A 16,483-nucleotide genomic window follows, 5' to 3' on the forward strand; every position below is an offset into this window, starting at 1 on the left:
CCGCAACCTCCACCTCCTGGGTTCAAGCAGTTCTCCTGCCTAAGCCACCCAAGTAACTGGGATTACAGGCATGTGCCATCATGCCCGGCTAATTTTGTATTTTTAGTAGAGATGGGTCAGACTGGTCTCAAACTCCTGGGGTCAAGGGATCTGCCTGTCTTGGCATCCCAAAGTGCTGGGATTACAGGCATGAGTCACTGTGCCTGGCAATGATGTCTTATATTTATAATTTTGATTATGGCATTTTTTTGAAGCTTTTCATTTTTATATAATCAAATCTGGCTTTTGTTTCATGGGTTATGTGTTTTTCCCCCTTGCTTAATTTTCCCCAGTTTCAAGGTTGTTCAAATGTTACTTTGATTTTTTGCAAATACACTTACAGTTTTATTTTTTATTTATAGGTCTTCAACATACCTGTGATTCATTTTTGTCTATAGCATGTGGAAGGAATCTAATTTTATTTCCATGTAGCTTGTCATCAGGGGTTGGTGGGTGGTGGTGAGCACAGTTGCTAAGATGTCATTCTATGTATATAAACTTTCATGAGCTTCACATATATTTGGTGTTTTAGAGGAAAATCTAGGAAACATTGAATAATGTCAAGACTTTCTCCAAGGAACTCTATTGCAGGCATGTATAGGTGTTCATGTGAGAGTGTATGTGTGTGCATATTATATGTATTTGATCACCTGTGTGTGTGTTTATGCACATGTATGTGTGGGTTGTATTTTTTTGTGTTGGAGAAGAAGGAGGGCATTGTGGTAAGGGAGAACCAGCTGGTCTAAAAATCAACTTTCAGTTCAAATGCTATTTTCCTCACTATTTTTAAATGAGTGGAACTCAAATGCTCTTGGCTTTGATTTTTCAAGCTCAAGCATTAACAATGGTTTATAAATAATGGGCACTTTTGGTTGTCCTGGGCACCAAATACTGTGAATGAATTAGGAGGCATTTCCTGTCCTCAGTTTCAAAAAATCCCTTAAAGTCACAGACTCACCTATTAGTTGGGTATGCCCTCAGGACTATTTTTTTTTTTTTTTTTTTTTGAGATGGAGTCTCACTCTGTCACTAAGGGATCCACTGGAAGGTAGGTATCTGCAAAACCAGGAGAAGATGGCAGCTTCCTGGGAGGGGTCCTGTGGTCTAGAGCCTCGTCTCACCCACACCCCCTTCCTAGCCTCTGTTATCTGTCATTCTACTCTCTTTTTCCTCCGAGTCCTTCCCAGATTGTCAGGCTGCAGCCACAACTGCTATACCGGATAGGCAGCTGTATATGAGTGTTTGACTCCTGCCAGTCCCCAGTGGAGTCGCCTCCCTTGTAGGGAGGATAGCTGGAATAGGTCCCTCGTTCCTCCAGGGAGTGTTTCAAAGCATCTGCCCTGGGCAAACTCAAGACTAGGAGTAAGTTATTTCTGGTGCTTGGACAGGGAAAGGGTTGCAGAACCACAATTCACATGTGCCTACTGTGGTCAGTGCTTTTACATTTATTATTTCATGTAACTTTCCTAACAACCCTAGGAGATGGGCATTGTTCGTATTCTGAGGACAAGGAAACAAGTTTAAGCTAGTTAAGCAATGCAAAGCCACTTGGTCAGGTAGGGGCTCATGTCTGACTAGTTAGCTTGTGAGTTCAGCTCTAACTCCAAAGCTCAGGCTTCTTCCCCCAGTCACGTCGCCTTCTTTTCTAGCTCACTCTGACGACGCTGCAGGCACAGGGCTTGGCAGTGGGAGAGCATTCCAAACAAATGCTCACTCTTGGGGCCTCTCCACTTTTTCTCTGCTTCCCTACCTCTGGGCCCTCATCTTTCACCATCTGAAGCATTTCAGAAGGGGCTATTCATCTTGTCCTTTAAATTATTTCTCTTTGAACTTCTGCCTCTGCCCTGAATATTTTCTCAGAAATCCTCTTCATTTCCTCTGCTGGCGCCTAGAGTTTTTCTTAATCTGTAGAGGAAATCTGACTTCTGTTCATTTGTGTTCAATAAAGTGTTCCACAATTCACACCAGGCTGAGGTTTCTTTGTTCTGCTCGTAGTTTCTGCCACATTAGCTAATTGGGAGAGAGGCAAGGGAGAGAGGCCATATCAGGGTGGAGGGATTCTCTGCAAATTGTCAAGTCCACAGAATTACCCTTACATTAAAATCGTGTCTGTTTTTAAGCAACAGCAAAAGAAGATGCATTTGCAAATGCACTTGGGCTTCTAAGGTTATCACAATGGTTCAGTATGCTAGGTGTCTACATCAGGGTTCATTAGATTCTTCCAACACTACCTGCACACTGCAGGCTGCGGGAGGATCCTTGACCCGGTGTGTTCAGCCCAGGCTGACTGGACAGGAACCAGAGCCTGGTTCTCTCCTTTTGCCCTCCTGCTAGGAACCTGAGACAGTCTCTCTCTTGCCAGTAAAATATTGAAGCTGAAGCAGTGTCCCTCTTAGAGCAGCCTGGAAGGTCTTGCTCTTGATATTTTGGTCCCATAGAGACCCTTGAACTCCAAGGAAGAAGAAAGCAGAAAAACTTTCAAGAAGGCTGGAGAAAAAGGACAATGATTTGTTTGTCTCTAGGGTTTGCCAACTATTGACCTTCTCTCCATTAGTTACATGCTTCTCCACATGAATGCTACTGACTTGTGTTTCTTTTCATTAAATTAAGTGGAGAGACCTGGCAGGGCTGGAGGTCAGGGAGCCCATGAGGGAGAGGTATATTTAGAAAGCAGAGCTGTGGGCTGTTCCGAGCCTAGTAAACAGCAATGTGGAACTGTCATCTGAGGTGTCAAGGCTCAGTGCCAAGGCCTCTATATGTTTTCTGCTTTAATCTTGATAGCTAACGCTACACAATAGCTAATATTAGCCCATTTTATAAACAAAGAAATAGGCTGAAAGAAAGGTAACATTGCCTAGGGTCACATAATTGGGTGCAGAGCCCAGAGCCTAGAGCCCACAGCCCGGGTCTGCCTTTTTTTTTTTTTTTCGAGATGAGGTTTCACTCTGTTGCCCAGACTGGAGTGCAGTGGAACACTCAAAGCTTACTTGAGCCCTCGAACTCTTGGGCTCAAGCAATCCTCCTACCTCAGTCCCCTGAATAACTGGCTCTACAGGCCCATGCCAACATGCTCGGATAATGCCTGACCCATTTCTTTAACAATAATAAGTGTATGCAACAGAAATGCAGCGGCAAACAAAACAAACAACAGAAAAGTTTCTAGATTCGTCTTTCCCCCTAGTCTATGCTCTCATCTGAAGAAGCTTTGTATTTGGTGTCCAAACAACTTATTAGGATTTTTATAAATGAGAGCATATTTTAAATTGTGATACCTTTTACACTTTCTTCCCACATAGTATAGAACATGAATATTCTTTCATTCTCTCTAGCTCTGTCTACACCAGATGTGTCTTTATGTTAGTTTAGAGATTACAAAGTATTTTACATATGTTATTCTATTTAATTCTTACCTATACCTCACTATATATGAGGTTAAATGGGGATTGCTATGACCATTTTACAGATGAGGAGGTTAAGGTCTAGGATGACCTAATATCATAACTATTAATAATAACAGAGCTGGCACCAAAATCCAAGTTTTTAAACTTCTAATCTGGTTCCCAGGTTTTTCCTGGGAAAACCTAAAGGTGCTCTAAACTCTGCCCCAAAAGGCATCCTCAAAATATGCTCCATGGTACATTTCTTTTTCTTTCTTTTGAGATAGGGTTATATGGTTTGGCTGTGTACCCACCTGAATCTCATCTTGAATTATAGCTCCCATAATTCCCACATGTCCTGGGAGGGACCCGGTGGAGGTAACCGAATCATGGAGGCAGGTTTTCCCATGCTGTTGTAATAGTGAATAAGTCTCACAGATTCTGATGGTTTTATAAAGGGGAGTTCCCACGCCCACGCCCTCTTGCCTGCTGCCACAATAAGACGTGTCTTGCTTTCTTTCCCTTCACCTTCTGCCATGATTGTGAGGCCTTCCCAGCCATGTGGAACTATGAGTCAATTAAACCTCTTTCCTTTATGAATTATCCAGTTTTGAGTGTGTCTTTATTAGCAACGTGAGAACAAACTAATACACAGGGTCTCTCTCTGTCTCCCAGGCTGGAATGCAGTGGGGCAACTAAGGCTCACTGCAGCCTCGGCCTCCTGGGTTCAAGAGGTCCTCCCATCTCAGCCTCATGCGTAGCTGGGACTACAGGTGCACTACCACATCTGGTTAATGTTTTTATTTTTAAAAATTATACCTTTTTTTTAGACTGAAGGAAATAACATATACAGTGGTCCATTTCCAAGACAAAGTGCTTTGAATTGGCTTAGTTAGCAAACTACAGAAGAAACAGGATGTATGAGACTCCTGTTTGGATAGTAGATGCCTGCTTGTTGGCTTCCCCCTTCTTCCCTCCCTGCCCCCCATTAGTTGCCCTCACCCAAACTAAAAAATATTTAGTTTATGACAAAAAGCTTACTGGCCTGCAAAATAGCTCATTTTGTCTCTTCTTTTCAGCCTGCCCAGCTACTTAGGTCATAAGTCAAATACTTGAAGGGCCCCCAAGCTAACGAGAACTGCAATGCTTTGTGGGCTGCAACAAAATGCAGCCAGACAACCCTAAAAAAAAAACCCACCTAAAGCCCTTAGGCAATAATCAGTAGGCGACACCTGGGAAGATTGAAATCCCATAGTACTCAGCCTATGAGGAACCAGGGGAGAGACCTGAGCACAACAGCTCTGTGCTGCCTCGGCATACATTTAAGAGCCCTTTGGTGGTGCGTGCCTGTAATCCCAGCTACTCAGGAGGCTGAGGCAGGAGAATTGCTTGAACCCAGGAGGTGGAGGTTGCGGTGAGCCGAGATCGCGCCATTGCACTCCAGCCTGGGTAACAAGAGTGAAACTCCGTCTCAAAAAAAAAAAAAAAAATTATCTCTACATTGCAGACTATTAACCATATGGGTAGCTAGCTCGGTGCTAGGCCTTGGAGTAACAAAGGGGCAGAGGGTGCCAAGATGCTTCAGATTTCTTTAATTATTTAGAGACAAGTTCTTGCTCTGTCGCCCAGACTTCAGTCCAGTGGTTCGATCATAGTATACTGCAGCCTCAAACTCCTGGGTTCTAGTGATCCTCCTGCCTCAGCCTCCTGAGTAGCTGGGACTACAGGCACATGCCACCATGCCTGGCTAATTTTTAAATTTTTATTTTGTAGAGATGGGAGTTTCACTATGTTTCCCAGGCTATCCTCTGACCTCAGCCTCCCAAAGTGCTTGGATTACAGGCATGAGCCGCTGTGCCCAGCAATGCTGCCCATTTGTGTTTTTTTATTTTTTATTTTTATCACTCTTTTTCAATCTTGCAGATTTAAACACAAGTGGCATTGTTTTCTTTTTTTAACACATGTGTTTGTGTTTAATCCTCACAATAACCTTGTGAGGGCAAAGTGCAGTTTTTGTTCTCAAAAAGCTTAAAATGTGGTTGAGGGAGCTAGGCCTATACATAAATGATCAAAATATAGGCACAAAGAGAAGGAATGAAAATTTTTAAAGGGTGTAAAATGCAGTGGGAAGCAGGGATGGTGCCATGGTTCTTACGAACATGTCCTTCCAAAATTCATGTTAAATCTTAATCACCAATGTGATAGTATTAAAAAGTGGGGACCTTTAGCAGGTGATTAAATCATGGCTATGGGGCGCTCATGAATAGGACTCGTGACCTTATCAAAGAGGTTTAAGGGAACTATTTGCCTTTTTTTTGGCCTTCCCACCATGTGAAGGGGTAGCATTCAAGGTATCGTCTTGGAAGCAGAGAGGAGGTCCTCTCCAGACACTGAACCTGCTGGTGCCCTGACCTTAGACTTCCCAGCCTCTATAACTATGAGCAATACATTTATGCTATTTCTAAATTACCCAGTCCAGGATATTTTCTATTGCAGCAGGAATGAACTAAGATAGATGGAGAGAGGTTTTCTGTTTAGTGGGGCACCTGGCTTTGGGGAGGAGTTGGTATTGAACCTGAACCTAGATAGACAAGTGGGATCCTGATATGGGAACAGGGGCATTTCAAGTCATAGAGCAGCAAGGGTAAAGGAAAAAGCCAGGAATCAGCTAGAAGCCTGTTGCTTGTATTAGTCTGTTCTCATGCTGCTAAAAAGAACTCCCCAAGACTGGGTGATTTATAAAGGAAAGAGGTTTAACTGACTCACAGTTCAGCTTGGCTGGGGAGGCCTCAGGAACCTTATAATCATGACAGAAGGGAAAGCAAACACATCCCTCTTCACATGGGCAGCAGGAGAGAGAAAAATGAGAGCCCAGCAAAGGGGGAAGTCCTTTATAAAACCATTAGATCTCATGAGAACTAACTATCTCAAGAACAGGATGGGAGAAACCACCCCCATGATTCAATTATCTCCACCTGGTCCCTCCCACCACACATGAGGATTGTGGGAACTACATCTCAAGATGAGATTTCGGTGGGGACACAGCCAAACCATGTTAGCACTGTAGGGATGAGTGATGAAACTTAGAGGGGAAGAGTGAGCTTGGGTACAGATTTTCAAGGGCTGGAACACAAAGCTAAAGGATGAATTCAGCAAACATCTTTGCGTTTGACTCCCTCTGCGAGATATGTGAAGATGACAAATTTTTTCACTGAATGAGAATTCACAAAGTGATAGCATGTTTCTTAGCCTGTGCTTGGTTCCTGGGAGAGATATAGGTCCCTGCCCTCTGGAAGTTCATACTATAGGGGCAGAGGGATTCAATTCTGTGATTGACTAGAGAGGAATGTGGTTTCAACAGTGAGTTCACTCCAAAGTTTGGGGATGGAGGAATGTTCCCTGGGGATTGGAAGTGCAGAAGGAGGGGATTTAGGGGTTACAAAATAAACTGAGGCTAGAAGAGTGGGAAGAGAGAAGGCAGAGAATTCATAGTGGAACTAGGGAGTCAGGTCAGAGGCCAGGAGAAGCAGTGAGAAAGCAAGCTGGGCTCAGCTTCAAAAGCTCTGGAAGAGCCAGTGCAAAAGACAGCATTTCCAGATTCTGATCAGCCCCTAAGAATTCTGTTCTGGAAGGTTCACTTCAGTGCATAATTGCCACATCCTAACAACTCCAGCAAAGCTGCAAGGTAGACATCACCATCTCCATTTTACAGATGGGACAACGAGGCACCGAGACGTTGGGCAAATTTCCCGGGGCTCCTGACTAGTGAAGGGCTATTTGCTTTCAGAGCTTCTCCCAGACCACTCAGCTGTACTGCCCTCATTCAAGTAAAGACTCTGAACGTAGATGGTATAGAGGGAGGATGCACATATGAGGAATGATTCCTTGGGAGGCTTCTGAGCAGTTTCTGTGCTATCTGTGACTAACACTTAAAGATTATAAACGCCAGCAGTGGGGCGAAGAGGCAGGCTTATATCCCATGCACGGCGAATATACGTACGGCAGCGCAGACGCCTCTGCATTTTGACTGGTTTTCTCATTTAGGAGAGTAACTTTTCAAAGATCCCAGCGGTTCAAATATGGATATAAAAGCAATTTACTGCAACCAATTAATGTGCTCCAGCTACTTCTGCGGAGTTTTTAGCCGTTGCAAAAGAGGCCCTTTGAGTCCGCCCTACCCCGTGCTCCCCTGCCAAGCCCTCTCCACGCAGGTGAGCGTCTGAGGCCTTTTGGAGCCCACCCACTTTTCACTCTTTGACGAGGCTGGAGTTGCCAAAGTGCGCCCCTGGGGGCCGGAGGGCCAGAGGCTCGGTCATAAAGGGCTCTAGTTAAAAGAGGCAAAAGGTGCTAGAGAAACGCTAGAGCTTTGTTTTTGTTTGTTGGTTGTGCATTTTAATTACTGGGAAGGAATAACCGAGCTTCCACTTCTGGGGCCGGGGCTGGTTAACAAACCCGAGGACTCGGCATTTGGGCAGCGCGAGGTCTCTGCTCCCGCCTGCAGGGGACACAGGTACCCGAGGCAGATGCTAGTTTCCCCACTTTTTGAAGCCCCTGCTCATTCTATTTGAGAACAGAGGCTATATATTCTTTGAGAAGAGCCTGTAAGCTTCCCCAGCCACCAGGCATTCAGCCACTGGCTCCAGACCCCGCAGCCCCTCGGGTGTTCAAGTGCTTGGGAGGGGCCGGTGCTCCCGCGGCTCGGCTCGCGGGAGGCCTCGGGCGCCCCCTCCAGGATTCCGTGATACCTGCAAACGATCGCGCTCGCAGGAAGGCCCCAGTGCTGGGAAAACTCGAGGAATCCCTCCAGAGCATTTTATTTCCAGGCGAGCTCGCTGCGCTCTGCAGACCTAGTTCTGAGCTGTGGAAAGGGAAGAGCAGAGCGACCAGACGGGTTACACTGAGGATGCTCAGGCTGAGCCTCCGGGTCTGGTGCTGCTGGACTCTGCTGAGGGCTGGGAGGGACGGGCAGGTGTACTCCTCTGAGCCTGGCTGGTACCAAGATGAGAGGAACAGCTTGCTGGGTCTAATTTCATAGAGAGGCAGAGAGACACCGCTCACTTGTGGAGATACTTAGCAAAATCACATGGTTCGTAAACTTTCCTCGTATTTCTTAAAAGAATCACTTATTTTCAACTCAGGACCTTTTCCTTTACTACCTCTGTTTTAAAGAAAATCTTTCGCTGGATCACCATCAGCACAGATGAAAGATTATCTTCCCCCTCACGCCCCCACCCCAGCTCCACGCAGCTAGTTTACTTTACTGTATGCTGTTTATGGTGAGAAACCCTATCGGAAGTTAACTTACTTTACTTTTAAAGTTAATTTACTGTAATCAGTAAACAAGTTCAGTACATTATTTATTACTATGCCCTTCATACTTGGCACATAAATGCTGTGATGGTGATTTCATGTATCAACTTGGCTGGCCACAGTACCCAATATTTGGTCAAACATTATTTTGGATATTTCTGTGTGGGTATCTTTGGATGAGATTTGAATTGAAATTGGTAAACTTTGAGTAACGCAGATTGCCCTTTGTACTATGGGTGAGCCTCATCCAATCAGTTGAAGACCTGAATAAGATAAATGAGTGACATCCTCTCATAGCAAGGGGAAATTCGGCCAGATCCCTTTGAACTTGAACTGCAGCATCAGCTCTTCCCTAGGTCTCCAGCCTGCCAGCCCGTTCAGGTTTTAGACTTGCTAGGCCCCATAACTGTGTGAGACAATTCCTTGAAATACATCTCTTCATCCTCCACTCCCCAAAACCACTATTGGTTCAGTTTCTCTGGGGAATCCTGGGTAATACAGACAGTAACTTGCATGAATGTGGAAGCAGCTGCTGTAGTAATAACTTCCCCCAACTCCCAACATGAGGATACACAGTACATCCTGCTCTCACCTCTGTGCCCTAGTCCAGAGGCCTCCCTGTCCTGGAAATGATATATATTCACTTCCCAACCATCAATGGAAGCAGTAAGGGGTTATATAACAATTTGGTATTTTGAGCAAAATACAGTTAGGATGTACATTTATTTCAGTCTTCTGGTCTTCTACTTATTATACAGGTACCTCACCCTCCAACCTCTAGTGTGAGGGATTCCAGGCCAGAACTCAGCTTATTTTCTTCAGTATCAGGTACCCAGTAAGTCTTTGGTGAAAGAAAAAGATCTCAGTTCCTAGACCTTTAGCAACATCTGAATAATTTTAAATTATATTTTTATTTTTAGAGATGGAGTCTTGCTCTGTTGCCCAGGCTGGAGTACAGTGGTACGGTCTCGACTCACTGCAACCTCTGCCTCCTCGGCTCAAGCGATTCATGCCTCAGCCTCCCAAGTAGCTGCGATTACAGGCATACACCATGATGCCTGGCTACTTTTTGTATTCTGAGTAGAGTCAGGGTTTTGCCATGTTGGCCAGGCAGGTCTTGAACTCCTGACCTCAAGCAATTTGCCTGCCTTGGACTCCCAAAGTACTGGAATTACAGGTGTGAGACACTGCACCCAGCCTAAATTATATTAAATATTACTATGTGATTTAAGGCATGGGAGTGTAAGAAAGGAAAGAAAAGTCCCTATGGTTCTTTCCAAAGACCAGAACTTCACCATCTCATTTAATGCCTGCAAGGGATATATGTACATACATGTATACATTAGAAGATGGATAAATATAATTTTTGAAACCTGTAGCACAAACAGAAATGATTTGAGAAATATCCCTGCCTTCTGGGTAAAATGTTGCTCAGCTTATATTTGAAGAGTCTAAGATATGGCTCTGGAAGAAATTTGTTCTTTTAGGTGTATAAGCCAGTACTTTTTTCTGCAGCTAAACAGAAGAAGAAATATGCCTATAATTCCAGGAAATTTCTTCTCAAACTACCCTAATCTTTGGCCAAAGTTCTGGTGCCTGTTTAACAAAAAGAATCTACCTTTGGAAAAATTGCTTCAGTTTTATGGACCTTAGCTTCAGGATTTGCTATTTAAAAATTTTCTATAAAAACATTTTAATATTCATTTTCAGATTTCTAAATTTCTAGCTCCTTTTAAAGTCAGATCCTTTCTTGAAACTAGCTTTTAAACCAAAAGAAAGTAGGAGATCTGATGTCCTGTCTTAAGCAATAACATTTTTTTTTTTTTTTTTTAGAGTCAGGGTCTTGCTCTGAGCTCAAGCTGAAGTGCAGTGGTACAATCATAGCTCATACAGTCATGAGCTCCTGGGCTCAAGAGATCCTCTTGCTTCAGCCTCCCAAGTAGCTAGAACTACAGGTACATGCCACTACATGTGGCTAATTTTTTTTTTTTTTTGTGGAGATGGGTTCTCACTCTCTTGCTCAGGCTGGCCTCAAATTCCTGACCTCAAGCAATTCTCCCACCTCAGCTTCCCAAAGATTACAGGTGTATACCACTGTACATGGCCAACATATTTTATACTTATCATCTGCTATAATTTCTCAGGAAAGAGAGTTATCTGTATTAGATCTTTTAGTCAGATAGGCCAACTACTTTCGACTGTGGTACTAAATCTGGTTATAGAGAAATATCATGAAGCAACGTGCCAAGTCTCTACTTGCCAGAAACACACTTTTTTTGCATAGCAGGTCTGACATGGGCTTCTTTGCAACACATATTACCACACTGCAGTGGAAGAACAGCTGCAGGAATTAAGAGGCATTTGTTAGTGGAGTTTCCAGGGTTATAAGCACTATCCTGGAAGGCCAGCATTTCTGATGAAATTCGCTTGGTCTAATCATTTTCAACTACAGGCTGCCATTTTAACCTGCTCTATAGTGTGGGCTCATTAACTGAGATCCAGTCCTAGGTAATGTTAGCTAAATAGATCAAGAGTCTGAATTCTTTAATCTCTTATGATTTCATTTGACTTATAGGTCTAGTGATTCTAAAGTTTTGGACTATGGTAACAGTTTTAGATGAAGGTTATATAGCTTAATATGCGAATATTAAGTATAAAATATAGCACTTGAAAAATATAGGGAGGTATAGTCCAGGTGTGGTGTCTCATGCCTGTAGTCCCAGCACTTTGGGAGCCTGAGGTGGGTGAATCATGTGAGATCAGGAGTTTGAGACCAGCCTGGCCAACATGGTGAAATCTATCTCTACTAAAAATATAAAAATTAGCTGGACATGGTGGTGTATGCTTTTAGTTCCAGCTACTCAGGAGGCTGAGGCATGAGAATTGTTTGAACCTCAGAGAAAGAGTTTGCAGTGAGTTGAGATCATGCCATTGTACTGCAGCCTGGGTAACAGAGCGAGACTCTCTCTCTCTCACACACACACAGACACACACACACACACATCATATATATATATATATATATATATATATATATATATATATATAAGGCTTTGTGTGCTATATATATGATAGATCTGTCATGAAAAATTTGAAGTCAACAGATAAGTTAAAATGGCTGTTATCTATCTCATCGCTGGAATGAATGACAATGGCTTTTTAGACTAGGCTATTTTATGAAAGAAAGTGCTACACCCATTTTCAATTAAGATTTGCTGATTCATTCTAGCTTTTCTCTTGTCTAATTATCCACAACTAGACAACTGACTTTTTAAAATTAAATTGCTTTCACTTGGTCTTTAACCTGTCCTTTGGCATATTTGACCAAGTGTCAAAACAGTCATAGATGAAGAACCTACTCATACCTTCCAATAATGCATTTTCTTTCTTCATAAAGGTAAACATTTTCACTTCAAATCTCTTCACATAGGAAGGAAACCTACATCCATGAAGAAGTTGTATCCACAGGGTGGAAGACAGTTTCCTGGAATTCTCATCATTTGTGTAGCTTTAAAAAAACACCAGAAAAGAACTATGTCTCACTGTCACAGAAGATACTAAATGGAGCTTTTATTTGAAGACTATATTAAGAGGTAGGATGGTTGGGTAGAGCCTGCAGGGTGCAAGGGGATTGGAATTTTAAAACTATCACTTTCTGGTGTACTGGGTCTGGACAAGCCAGGCAGTGCTCTAGTGCCTCTGTGCCCTCACCTATGAGATGTTATTGACAACACCTTCACTGTGACGGTGAATAAGAATATATTTGGAGGAGTATTGTAAACTCACATTGTAGATGATTATTGGGGCACTGATAAAGCCTACTAGTTAGTGGTAGAGGAAAAGAGAAGAGTACTGGAAGAGAGTTCCTGGAATACGAAGTAAAAACTACAGATTCTCTGAGGAGCGGGACAGCAGTGCGACAAGAACAAGGAACCAGGGAGCAGTACAGGGTCTGATCTCCAATCCCATTGTTCTGATCTCATCTTTCTAGTCCAGACTCATTGGTCTCCTTATTGTTTCTAGAACATACTAATCATACTTGGAATAACCAGCATGCCTTCCTGCCTTCAGATGTCTGCTCAAATGTGACTTCGTTGCAGAGGCTTGCCACTGTGATCCTGCATAAAATGCCTATCATTCACTCACATCGACTTTCATCTCTTTAACTGTTTTATGTTATGTTACTACCACATGGCATTTGCTTTTGCTTCCCATTAAAACAGAAGCCTCATGAGAGCAGGAACTTTATTACTATATTACCAGAATCTGTGGTATATGTATGGAAATGAGTTAAGAATAAATTGGACTAGGGACAGAATACCTGGATTCCAGGCCTTCCTCATAGTGAGGAAAGACAGGTATGTCACTTGTAAGAGATTTTATATATATATATATATATATATATATATATATATATATATATATTTTGTTTTTTTTTTTTTTTGCTTAGTAGTTGTAAAGATTAAGATGGAAGAAACATTTATGAACATCTACTACTAAGCAATTTTCATTAAGCTCCATATCAATCTGATATCAGTACTCCCATTTTACAGATTAACTGCATCTAAGAGTTTTTGACTTTTGTAAAATCTAGTGCTATTAAAGTGTATGAAATAAATGTTATTAAAGATATAACATGTAAATGCAAGCTATTTTTATAATCAAGCTAGTTATACTTTATCTTTGTTTTCCTTATTGTAGAGAACAGGGTCTTGCTATATTGCCCAGACAGATCTTGAACTCCTGAGCTCAAGCTATCCTGCCGCCTCTTTCTCCCTAAGTGCTGGGATTACGGGCATGAGCCACTGCATCTGACTGATCAAATTAGCAATGGAATTAATAAGTAGCTACTTTTAATATACCATCTATAATTTACTAGATAAAAATTATAGTTAGGCCAGTTTCTTCATTTTTATAACTTTAGGCATGGATTAAGACAAGGAATAAGTAAAACAAAAATAATTCATTTGGATATATTACCATTGGTGTTATCCGATTGTTGAAAAGTTCATGTTTTCCACTTTTTGTAGAGATACAACTTAAGAGCAATACTTTTCTAAACATTTCAGTCTTTTAATAATTTTTTTGAGATAGGGTCTTGCTCTGTCACTCAGGCTGGAGTGCCATGGTGCAACTGGGGCTCCCTGCAGCCTCAACCTTGTAGGCTCAGTTGATCCTCCCAACTCAGCCTCCCAAGTAGCCAGGACCACAGGTGCATGCCACCAGACCTTGCTAAGTTTTGTATGTCTTATAGAGATGGGGTCTCACTGTGTTGCTCAGGCAGGTCTAGAACTGGCTTCAAGCAACCTACCTGCCTCAGCCTCCCAAATGTTGGTATTACAGACATGAGCCACTGTGCCCAGCCTAGAAGCTTTTGGATATACTTATTTTTTTCCCCTTAACAAAAAGGAAGTTAGGACCACTTACAATGATTATTGATAGCACCTTGAATTTCTACTTCAGATACTTGATAAACATTGATTTATAGGACTTTTGTAATAACTTAAAGGTCTTCTAGTGTTTGTATCACAGGGCTTGGCAAATGTTTAAGAAACTACATGGGAGGAAAAAAAAATCTACATGGAGAATGTGTCTCATACTCAAGCCTGTTAGGCCCATTAAAACAAAAGTGAAGCAAAACAGGTAAAAAACAGGTGTAGATTTTATGAACTCAGTGCTAGAGGGCATCTGTTAACATTTGTGGCAAGTCTAGATTTTAATCTGAAGAGCACAGCCTTAATGTGTCTCCTTGTCTGAAGTTTTCACAAAAACAGACCTCATTATCTGCTTATTAGGTCATTTGTATACTATAGGAACAGAATAATATGAACATCTTAATTCTTCTGTGAAAGTTGACTTTACGTACTGTATGCAGAATTTAAAAATTTGCTTTTCAACGATCGATGAGAAAAGATAAAAAGACGATTGACATAGAAAAGCAAAAGCTACCGAAAGAAAACAGTTTAAGCCCAGGTAGATAAAATGTTCATTTCTGAGCCTCCTATCAGCCAAGGAAGGAAAGAAGATAGTGTCATGGGATTTATTTTCTGAATACAAGGTACGGAAGAAAATGTTCCTGGCATTAAGCATCGAAAAGAACTGATATAATAAGGGCCAGTCCATTTTATTCCTCCATCTTCAACAATAGTTTCCTTGAAGATTCAGAGATGTGATAGTTTCACATTGATTCTCATTATGAGCCAAAGACACAATGTAATTTACTCTCAGAGTAAATTAGCCATAGTCAATGAGTTCAGATGGCCAAAATTTCTGACTTTGAAGCAGAAAAGTTAACACTTAGAATATTTTTATTAATTTCCTAGGAATTGAGATAGCACAGATGATTTGTGATAATGCCTCACTCTTCAGTTCTCTACCTAAATGCCGCCTCCTCAGGGAGTGTAACTATTCCAACCATGGGACTCACCAGTCACTGCAACCCTTTAAAAAGCTTCATGCTCTTCAGCATATTATGTCTGTGCTTGTCTTCCACAGTGAATACAGGCTTCGAGTAGAAACTCTTTTGTTCACTGCAATCTTCCTGATATGTAGACTACTACTTGGTATGCTGTGCTCAATGAGTTTGAGTGAATACATTCTTACCTCTAAGATATCTTACATTAAAAATAAATCTAGTCAGATTGGACTAAAAAAAAAATCTCAACTTATATTATTCACCACCCTCTAAGAGAAAGAAATCGAACACTTCAGATTCAGTTTCTATAAGCTTTGAGGGAAGAAAAGGCCAAATACGTACAAAGAATACATAAAAGTAGTTTAAGAGAATGAAATAGGACTTGTACCCTAAGCATTCTAATGAGTTGGGGACTCAGTTTCCTCATCTGTAAACATCACACAAACACATTTGTTATCAGTTTGAAGTGCCTGTTAATGATGTTTCACTGTGGGTCGCTCTTGGGATCCGGGCTTAGGGTAGACCAGCAGTCCTCTAGAAATAACTCTAGTTGTGGATCTTCAGAATACAGAAGCTCAGTCTTGAAGAAAACCTCTTCTCTGAAATATTTTACGACAGGGTATTCTGCATTCTTGTAGAATTCTGAATACAATGAGTCTATAAGAATCAGTTTGGAAGTTAATTCTTTTGTTCAAAGGTTTAATAGAAAGTTTTAGGCTTAAAAATAGTAACTGTGATAATATACGTTAGAAATAAATTTAGGGCTAGGCACAGTGGCTCATGCCTTTGGGTAATTCCAACACTTTGGGAGGTCAAGGCAGGAGGATCACTTGAGGTCAGGAGTTCGAGACCAGTATGGCCAATGTGGTGAAACCTCGCCTCCACTAAAAATACAACAAATTAGCTGGGAATGGTCATGTGCACCTATAGTCCCCAGCTACTCGGGAGGCTGAGGCATGAGAGAGAATCGCTTGAACTTGGGGGTGGAGTTTGTGGTGGGTCAAGATTGTGCCACTGCAGTCCAGCCCAGGGCACAGAGCAAGACTTTTGTCTCAAAATAAAAAATAAAAATAAAAAAAAAAGAAAAAGAAAAGAAACTTAGGTTTGAGGACTCCCTCTAAAATGTGTATGTACAGATGAGAAATCCTAACACTAACCAGAGACGATTGTTTTTCTAGACTTTTCTGTTATATAGTCTATAATTTTATTTTATATTATCTTCTCACAGCTTCCCCACTTTGATGACTGAATAGTCATTAAGGTATTATTTGAATTAACTTAATAGCTAAGACTTTCTATCACCTGATGTACCATAACTTTGAAAAGCCTAAACCTCTAAGAG

Source organism: Cebus imitator, unplaced genomic scaffold (assembly GCF_001604975.1).
Source record: "Cebus imitator isolate Cc_AM_T3 unplaced genomic scaffold, Cebus_imitator-1.0 Scaffold1, whole genome shotgun sequence".
Taxonomy (NCBI): domain Eukaryota; kingdom Metazoa; phylum Chordata; class Mammalia; order Primates; family Cebidae; genus Cebus; species Cebus imitator.